This window comes from Chiloscyllium plagiosum, chromosome 1 (assembly GCF_004010195.1).
Source record: "Chiloscyllium plagiosum isolate BGI_BamShark_2017 chromosome 1, ASM401019v2, whole genome shotgun sequence".
Taxonomy (NCBI): domain Eukaryota; kingdom Metazoa; phylum Chordata; class Chondrichthyes; order Orectolobiformes; family Hemiscylliidae; genus Chiloscyllium; species Chiloscyllium plagiosum.
Window position 1 is genome coordinate 119,352,327 of NC_057710.1, and position 10,808 is coordinate 119,363,134.

General features: G+C 41.0%; 1 long non-coding RNA gene across 1 annotated transcript; it reads right to left on the reverse strand.

Annotated features, from left to right (window-relative positions):
• Positions 1-1,200: 1,200 nt before the first annotated feature.
• LOC122552491 lies at positions 1,201-6,837 on the reverse strand. Its single transcript, XR_006312410.1, has 7 exons — positions 6,739-6,837; positions 4,609-4,730; positions 3,721-3,797; positions 3,356-3,439; positions 2,487-2,543; positions 1,772-1,858; positions 1,201-1,391 (listed from the first exon to the last, which is right to left on the reverse strand). It is a non-coding gene; the product is annotated as an uncharacterized LOC122552491 (long non-coding RNA).
• Positions 6,838-10,808: the final 3,971 nt, after the last annotated feature.

Consider the following 10,808-nt stretch of genomic DNA (forward strand, 5'->3'; position numbering starts at 1 on the left):
GGCAGCACTGGTCAAGGCAAGCATTTATCTTTCTCTAAATTACCTTTGGGTCAAATGGCATTGGGCTGGAGAGAGAGAGAGAGAGAGAGAGAAAAAAAATCATGGGAAAGACAGTGAAAGATGATTGTTGTGGGTCTGGATTTATCAACTCCAGGATTTCCTTCCATTAAAGGAAAAAAAAGGGACTTAAGATGGGCAGCTTTAGTTGTCATTGATAGCCTTAACTGAATTCAATCCCAGACTCCAGATCTAAAATTCTGATCCAACCAACCAAATTAGTTACTTACCATTAATGACTACAGACCCAGCTGCTAAAAAGGTTAGAAATTCTAAAATTCTCCATAAACCTTTTCACATTTTTTCCTTCAAAAGAAAATATGACCAAAAGCTTGGTCATTTGCCACCCTTTTAATACCTCAAGTTTTTTTTTGGCTAAAGATCTGTTATTTCACAGTTCTATAAAATAGAATTTGCTGTGATAAGCTCAGGTGTTTCCTCCTTTCACTGGAAGCAAACTAATGAGTGTTCCTTCCCTCTGACAGAATCACTGGTTGAATCAGTCTTGTTTACAAAAACCACAACCAGACAAATGCATTCTAGTTTTAAAAAAGGCTCCCCAGGAGGGTCACACTTTCATTAAGTTACACATAAGTAAAGAATGGTTGCCATGGAATACACGCTTCATTAGTTGCTCTCAACACCAAGACAATCAGCCTCAGCAGATGGGAATATGATTAGGTATACCTGAAGACTTCAATTAGGCTGCAGTTTATCAAGATGTTTGGAACTGCAATATATGCTACATTTCTCTCCCACCAGGTTTAAAATTTGAGGAACATATAGCCCCTTTGCTACCCAGGAAACTGCTGTTACCCCTGCAACAGGATCAGCTTAGATTGCTTCTGTAAGTGTATTACTGCTATATGCAGAGGGAAAATGCTTTTGCCAAGAATTTAAGTCTTGGCTTAAATTTGGCTGCACCCAGTTCACTCGAATTAACATTAGTCACTTAAATGCTCAACTTTGCTGATCCAGGGACATAATTGCACCAACTTCAGTGGAACAACTGCAAATAGACTAGAAAAGTTTATTTTAAAAAAATTTATGAAGTTACATATACTATTGGTCAGACTGTCAATAGATTGGTCAAATAGTAATCAGCAAACCTTTTAAAAGAAAATCACAATGACAAAGTCAAACTACTTTTGCTTAAGTTTATTTCTTTTCTATTTGTTTCTAAAAATAGCATACTACAACATTTCACTCAATTGATCTTTACTTTGGGCAAAGAATGAGATTTTCTTCTTGTTCCAATCTACAATTCGAGGATCATCAGATCAGCCAGTCTTACGATGAGAGAAGACATAACTGGCCAAATGGTTCAGTGTAACCTGCAAACAGAATGGGAGGAAATGAAAACAAATGCGGAAAATACTAAAACAAATATCTTCAACTAAGTCACTTTTTTTCAAAAGGTAACACTTGCTTTCGTTTAACTTTTCTAAATCCCGATTTGTATTTAGTTCAGCTTTTTAGGGAAAAAAGGGATACTAATTATCACTGGACAGAAGATCGCAATGGTCCCTCAACCTTTACACACTGCAACATATCTGGACTGTACCCTCATTTCAACATATTGATCATCCTGCCCCTTACAGGGTCAGCTGGGTAGTTAGTGACAAATTTAATCAATGGGACAGTCATGAACATCTAGATCAGTCTCTCATTCACACTGACCTGCCATAAGGTAAAGTGAACAAAATACATTTACCTGACCAAACATGGTTAGCACTGCAGTAACTCTCCATGTAGTGTTCATGATAACATCATGTAGCCATATAACTTGTTATCCATATGCCTTGCAGGAGAACAAAACAAGAAGAATAAGCAACAAGCATAAGCTTAAGTTTTAATTTGTACATTTAAAAAAGAAACCAAATATCTGAAAAATCTAAATGACTGTTCATAATTATATCTAGCTTTGCTCACCTGAAGTCTAAAAAAGTTGCAAAACCTACAACAAAACTCAGGAATATGAATAGTAAAGGAAACATGCTACATCACACCTCAAAAAAGGGCTTGACAAATAAAAAAGGAATGGACTTGCAATGATATAAAACTATGGCATCTACTCAATTTGAGATGAGAATCACAATTTTAACTTCTGATTGGCAAAGTGGCCCCACCCAGTTTTCTGGCTTCTGGAAATAACTATGCTAATTATAGCATTTGCAAATAGTTCCAAGTGCACAATAAATACTTTAAAACAATTTCTTGACATCCAAACCACCATTAAGGTAGAAACGTTAGCTCAGTAACAGCCTCTGAAGTTTCTACATATACAAATCTCAGAAAGGCATGAGACTCATCACAGCTAACAATGACTTTTGTAGCAGGTCAATTCTGCATTATACAATCTTTCAGAATTAAGTGTTTAAATTTAGCCAATAGTGATGCTAACATCACTAAAAGGTTTAAGTGCATACCTTTCCACATGGAGTGTTAACCAACATGTTTGATCTTCAATTTGCAAACTCCTAAACCTAGCAATTTGCAGACAGAGGAAAATCAAAGATATCAACATGCTTGAAGGAATGAAATGATTAAAAGTAAACAATTTTTAAAACTATAATTACTACAACATTTAAAACAATATACTTTTTACTTAACTACATGTCCTCAGTTTTTCAACATAATCATAAAAATTCATGATGTGAACAGCAGTGAAAGTGTTTTAATCACTGGACATGCATATTCATAACCATTTAACTTTTGCATTTGCAATTTTTTGGTAAAAGTAGAAACTATAGATGTCCAAAGCAGAAGTTTATGTTTAGCTGGGTGGCAGTAATTATATCTTTTAGTCAGAAAAAAAAGCTAGACGAGAATATAATAAAAGGAAAGCACTCATTAAGAGTGGGGGATACCTTTAAGGAAAATCCCATTTACTTTCATACAGGACAAGTGTCCAAGAATAATGCACACTACAGTACATTCACATCAATTTTAAAGATAGGAATCACGAGTATCATAACCACAACAGCAAAAAAATACAGAATTTGCTGTGGTTCTGTTCGCCGAGCTGGAAGTTTTTGTTGCAAACGTTGTGTCCCCTGGCTAGGCGACATCAGTGCTTGGGAGCCTCCTGTGAAGCGCTTCGCAGGAGGCTCCCAAGCACTGATGATGTCGCCTAGACAGGGGACGAAACGTTTGCAACAAAAACTTCCAGCTCGGCGAACAGAACCACAACGAGCACCCGAGCTACAAATCTTCGCACAAACTTTGAACAGAATTTGCATCACTGCTTTAATCCATATTGGTTTGTCTAATCTGTAAACTGCAGAACTCATCTTACCTTTGTAGCATGTCCTAACCACAGGAAGCCGATTGTACGAACATGATTCACCCAGAGCTAAACAAGACATCCATTGTCAAAATTCTAAAAAGAGAATGTCAGTTGAGAAAGTGACTTGTGAATATACAAGGATATCTTATTAACAATCAGGAAACCCTCATATTTGCAGGACAGGTAGTCTTTTCCTTTCAAAGAAGAAAGGATAACTCAAATTGTGTGATCATGCTTTAATCATAGGGTAACCTGACTTTGGCAATTATCTCCAGTAGACTGTTAAATGCCAATCTACTGTAGACACATTAGAATCTGATTTTTTTTCCTGCAAATTTGTTTTGTGGCATTACAAGGAAATAGTAAACACATACCTGGTTCATTTACACACCCCCAGGTTGTTCCACAGCTTTACTGCTTTGTCACATCAGGCAGATACAATGCAACTTAACTGCAGAGAAGGCAATGTTCACATTAAAAAGATGGCCAACAAAACGTCACTTGCATTATCCACCATTTACAAAGAAAGCCAGAAATTAACCTAGTTTGGTACCACCATCTTATCAAAATTCAAGCCAGCACATACAACTAATTGCAAGAAATGTTTGAAATCTTGTCTTTTGCCTTTTCATGGTGGTTTTGGAAGACAAAAAAAAAAGAAGTGGGGTGTGTGGAAGGAATTCATGAACACCAGATTAAAAACAGTCAAGTTCAATCATTTGCTCCACTGAATGCCAGAAGAAAATCACCCCACATGAAAAGGTGGCCAGTACAGTTTCCACTTGAAATAGTTGGTGTTCGAGGCATTTACATAATGCCACCTTCTTCCTATCTTAACGCCACATTCCAGGACAGACCAGAACCTGATCAAAAACATAAAACAGTGCTGGAAAAGCACAGCAGGTCAGAGTATCAGAGAAGCAGGAGAACAGACATTTCGGCATAAACCCTTCATCAGAAATGTCAACTCCTGCTCCTCGGATGCTGTTTAACCAGCGGTGCTTTTCCAGCACCACACTCTTGACTGACCTCCAGCAACTGCAGTCCCCACTTTCTCTAAAAATGTAATATGCATAGCAAGCCAAAACAAGTTCATTACTGTTTCTTTCTGGGTTTGAGTATTTTACACTAGGTTAGTATTCTACACACCCGCCAAACTAGATTTGTTACATAACACTTCAAATCAAAATCAATTTCTAATTATTGCTAAAGTCTATCATGTGACGATCAGGAACTACCCAAAGCTTGTATGGAGATCTTACCAGCTGAGTGCCATTCTTTGATCCAACTGTCAGACGACCAGTGAAAGAGGGAGTGACAGGATGTCGCATTCCAAAGAAATGCATGATTTCTCTCATTCCTCAAGTTTTTACACAGGCTTTATCTATATTTTTAAAAAAAAGTGTTACATATTTGAAGATTAAATATTATTTAGCACAATTAAAAATGCTCAAATTCTGAATCACAACACTAGCTCTAGCATGATACTGCAGATTTAATAGGCTCAGATTCTTCTATCTGTATTCATTCTCAGGCTGTTAGAAAGTAAAATGCTGCTACTAGCAGCAGTTACTAGCCAGCCCTAGCCAACGCTGGCTGTGTAGCATCGGTACTCCCAAACTGCTGTTAGGAAATAATGTTCTTTATACAGTACTTTATTCTCTTTACTAGACAAATTAGTAACTGACTGGATAGATGCAAAAAGGATATTCCCACGTGCTGAAGGCTAGAACTAGGACACACTATGACATCACTTCATCACAGCACTCGTTTGTTTCTTCTGGATGGAAAAACAGTTGAGTTCTCCTAGTTGAATTTCTGATAAAATTATGAAACTTGGTATGTTCATGATGGGGGGAGCGAGCTGCAGTTTGTCAGTGAAGTGCCATTGTTGTACATGTAGCAGAAAAGCAGAAGCTGAGCTCATGACATCTTTGGATTGTGGGAGGAAACCCACACAGACACAGGGAGCATGCAAACAACACACTCACCCGAGGCTGAAATTGAACCTGGGACCCTGGTGCTGAGAGGCAACAGTACTAACCAGAGTGACCATGCTACCCCAATACCACTGAACCACCACAACACGGTGGTTCCAGAGACATGTACACTAGAAATGACTACCTCCCCAGTTATTCTAGTGACATTTCATACAAGAGTTGAAGATTAACTTTAGATCCCAGGATCACCACATCCTGTCTCCTTATTGATGCAGTGAAGCTCCAGCAGATTCATCCTTTCAATGAAATGCGATGCATCATGGTGTACTGATGAAGACTGGGATGCTGGTTCACTAATTTCAGCAACAACTTTCAATTTTAGCTGTTCAGATCTTACTGGAATTCAGCAAATATGCCTTAATTCAGTTCCCTACGGTAATCAATTAATCATAATAGAGTTCAAATAGCACTAGCACTTTGCTACAAAGTAACCTGTCCTGCCTATCACAATCAAGTGAACAATCCAAGAAATCTCAACAATATGCATGAATATAGGGGGGGGGGCAAGTAATACCAGAGCTATCAGATAACCGATCTTAACGCAACATCCCTCAAGTTTGAATACATGCAATCCCTATCCATCCTGACCAGGTCAAAAATCACATGGCACCAGGTTATAGTCCATCAGGTTTATCTGAGAGAAGTTTACTAGCTTTTGGAGCACTGCTCCTTCATCAGGTGGTACAGAGTTAGATCAGAGGCACGTAATTTATCAGGAAAAGACTAAAGGGTCATACAACTCATGCGAACAAACATAAGACGGCTCCTAAGTCTTTAATTGTGTCTAAGGTCTTCCTCCCTTACTAGCCACCTGATGAAGGAGCAACACATTTTCAAATAAAACCGTCTATAACCTGGTATCGTGTGAAGTTTGACCTTGCTGTCCAACACCGGCACCTCCACATCGTGGCAACCTGACCAGGTAAGGAGAAGTTAGTCAGTGGTTTCCAGCCCAAGCTGGGGAGAGCTCAGTCTCTTGTACCTTTCTCAGCACCTGGGCTCCAGAGGAAATTCCGCCTGCTGACTGCAGAGGGCGGCAAAGGGCAACTCCACCACGTGGGCCCCTGGCGCGCAGGCCGGGTCAACCCGTACCCCAAACAGTTGTAACCGCCACCGCCCCCGACGCTCTCGCTCACACCCCCAGCTCCAACACCGAGAGCAGTTTCGCCCGCACCCCCACAAGGATCCCCGAACATCCCCTCGCCACCACTTCCTCCATCCCCCGGGGCAACCCTGGATCCACAGACCAGGCAGAGACCGACAAACCTCCCCCCAACCTATCAACCCGCCAGGACTAGGGCATCGACTCGAGCTCCCCGCGGCTCACTCTGAACCTGTCCCCGAGTCAGGGGAGGCCGAAACACCCCACCCGCTGGGGAGAGGGCCGGTTACCTCGGGACGCCGACAGGACGGTACCCGTCATCCGGAGGCGAGCACAACCTATGCTGCCACTCTCAGGCCCCGGCGACGGAAAGAAAGACTGATCCCCCGTGCCCGCCCCAATATAAACCGGTGTCGGCGGGTGGGCGGGGTTAACGCGGATGACGAACAGCTCGTAACTCCTCCCACACCTCCCCGCGCCCCTCCCCCCCTCTCCCATTCAACCCCCTCGCGGCAAAATGCGCGGGAACCTGTCCTAGGAAATGAAGACCAACGGTCACCTGAAAAACAAGCAAAACCGTATCACTTATTATCGCCAAACAATCTGAAACGTTTACTCCTCCCCTTCCCCGACCAGCTGAGCATTTTTTGGACATGGAATCACAGTCAATTTAAATTCATAAAATGGTTACAGCGCGCACAGAGGCCTTGTTGGCCCATCGTGTCCTTGTGAATCAGTTAATTCCGGTTACCTGCCGCGTGAGTTACAGTATTTCTGGTCCAGTGCCATAAGCATCAGGTCAAAACACCTTGACAGTTGAACATATGACACTCTGGATGTTCACATTCAATTTTTTGCTCTGTCACTGTTGTGTCAAATCATGTGATTTACGATCAAACATTGTATTTATAAGAATTTGCCAAGAACATTTTTCAAACAATATTTCAAACAATTTTTATTATCTTAAGTAGTTATTACCCTATCTGCTGTATTTTCATTTTCATATGTGGTATCATATGTTATTAAATCTGACCAGGTCGGATAGCATTTCTGCAGCATTTCTGAGGTGGCAAGAAGTCCATGGTGGGTATTCTGTCTTATCAGCTTGGACCTGGAGAAGATATCTAACAGGATACCTCAAAATTACACAATGGACTGTAACATAGTAAAACTTAGCTTTCTGAGAGAGGAAACTTGGGTCGGAAACAATTTTGTTAAAGCTGACAAAAGAAGGTTATCTAGGATTACAAAGAGATCTTGATCAATTGGGTCAATGGGCTGATGGATTTTAATCTGGATAAATGCAAGGTGTTGCAATTTCGTAAAACTAGCAAGGACAGGATTTATAAAATTAAAAGTAGGGACTTGGGTAGTGTTGTAGAACAGAGACACCTCAGGGTTCAGGTACATAATTCTTTGAAGTTTGCGTCACATGTGGGTAGGGCTGTTAAGAAGATATTTAAGCACATGCCTTCATTGCTCAGATCTTTTGAGTATAAGAATTGGGATGTCATGTACAGGGAGAAAGTGAGGACTACAGATGCTGGAGATCAGAGTCAAAAAGTGTGGTGCTGGAAAAGCACAGCCGGTCAAGTAGCATCCGAGGAGCAGGAGAGTTGACGTTTCGAGTATAAGAACTTCATCAGGAGATGTTGTACAGAATGTTGATGAGGCCTTTTCTGGAGTACTATGTCCAGTTCTGGTCGCCCTGCTACAGGAAGAATTTTATTAAGCTGGAGACGGTCGCAGTCAGTCAGTTAGGGTGGGAGTTAGGGAGAGAGATAGGTAAATTGCAGATTATCCAGGAGTTTTTAAGGGCATCATTCTGACTGTGGGCAGCTCAAATCTGGGAATTGGAGTCATGATGTTCAATTGCTGAGGGGAATGGTCACAGTGATAGGAACAATTGCAGATAATAGTGTGGGACTCGGAAGAATATCAGAGTTGAATACAAGGTCTTGAAATGGGCCAGATGAGGGGTTGGGTGTGTTAAAGCAAGTAGTGGTCATTCTGGCTTTGTTGAGGATGGTGCAAGACCAACAACGGCATAGAAAGCTTGAGAGTCATGGGCTCTGAGGGTACAAATGATACAGTAATGTAAAGGGCCCAACTGAAATGCAGATGGGTTAAAGATCATTGGTGTCACAAGGACAGCAATAGGAAAGGAGACATGAAGAACAGGAGGGAAATCCTGGGTCATAGGCAGAACCTGAAAGTCACTCATGTGGATGCAAAAGTTGGAACCTCACCACATTGATCAAAAATGCACAATAAGTTCTGAAATTGGAACAAACCCCTTGTAAAGTGGAAAGAGTGAAAACTTATCAATTTTAAGGGGGTGGTGTGTAGTGCTGGAAATATGAGACCTTTTAAGGGACAGCACAACCAATTTTACATCAGCTATGCGTATTGCACTGCAGGTTTGTTACATGTGCGGAAATGATCTTAATTTCTCCTCTTTCATCAATTATCACTGTATAAGCTACCCGCAAACATGAGTAAAGTTATGAACTTTTCTTATGTAATAAAAGCTGTCAAGATTATAAGTTAATTTTGAACAAGAACCCTTCTGAATTCCTTGTTTAAATTCTTACTCGGCATTTCGATGCTGCCTATATCGTGTTGATATGACATGGTTAAGACGAGGGGAAGATTCTGCAAAGGTGTTAGACCTGATGCCTGGAATCATCACTTTTCTCAAATCAAGGAGTGTGGTGTTCAGTGAAATATCAGACAATGTGATCGCTCAGTTTTGGGCTCTTTACAGACATGATGTGAAAATTGAACGGGTGCACTTTAGAGAAAGAACAGAGACGTAGCATAAATGGTCAGTACTGTGAATACGTTTAGATTGAAACTGGTCTGTGATTCTTTCAGTTTTAAAAATAATACTGCAGCATTTCCCATGTCTGGAGAAAATATTAGGAAAAAAAACAATGATTTAAAAAAATTAGTTTCACCCAGAAATCTCTGTACACATCTGAGGAAGTCAGCAAGTGATTCCAGGAATTTGATATGATGGAATAAATCAAGTTTATCTCAGTCCATCTCTTCAGTAGACATTGGTGGGTTGGCTACCAAATTCCATCAGGTTTTTGATTCACAAAGCAGTGGACTTGATATGGAGAAAATTATAAGATGATAATTATAAAATTATAAAATGATATTGAGCTGAAAATTAGATCAAGGTACAATGATTTTTGGGGACTGGAAAACAGAAGTTACCCACTTTTAATATTGTGCTTTTAAAGTTTAGATTAGATTACTTAAAGTGTGGAAACAGACCCTTCGGCCCAACAAGTCCACACCGCCCCGCCGAAGCGCAACCCACCCATATCCCTACATTTACCCCTTACCTAACACTACGGGCAATTTAGCATGGCTAATTCACCTGACCTGCACATCTTTGGACTGTGGGAGGAAACCGGAGCACCCGGAGGAAACCCACGCAGACAAAGTCAGAGTTTACTTTGACTCCACAAACCTCTGTGAGATAGCATTCTCCCAAATGTCAGGTATCTCATCTATCTCACAGATAGCCATTTGATGGACTGTATATGACCAGCATACCCAAACTATAATCCTGGCTCTAAATAAAGGAAACAAAATGGTATGAGGTGCGAGCTGGCTACGATGAATTGGGAACCTTACTTAAAAGGAATGATGGTGTACAGGCAGTGGCAAACATTTAAAGAGTTCATGGAGGAATTGCATCAACTGCCCCGCAGGAAAGATGGCCTGCCAATGTACATTAACAAGTAACTTAACTAGGAACAACAGCTATGAGAGCAGGGTAGACAGATAGAAAATGATCACTAAATGTGGCAAGAAAGGATGTAGCATGCAAACTGAAAAGTGGAACAGAAGGTATCCCAGAGTTTGCAAAAGTGGTAAAAATATTGAACTAAAATTTTGCATCTGGATACATTGCAGCGTTCATAACAAAATGGTTGAATCAATAGCACATTCAGAAATAAATATATACGATATAATAGCACTTTCAGTTATATAGTTGCTAGCAGAATAAGGAGAAAGTGAGGACTGCAGATGCTGGAGATCAGAGCTGAAAAATGTGTTGCTGGAAAGTTGCTGGAAAAGCGCAGCAGGTCAGGTAGCATCCAAGGAGCAGGAGAATTGACATTTTGGGCATAAGCCCTTCTTCAGTGCGGTGGTAGTTTGGCGCACCGATCTTTACACTGCTGAGGCTAAACGCCAGCTCGCGGACACCTCCTCCTACTGCCCCCTTGACCATGACCCCACCTCCCACCACCAAACCATCATCTCCCAGACTCCATAACCTCATCACTTCAGGGGATCTCCCATCCACGGCTTCCAACCTCATAGTCCCACAACCCCGCAC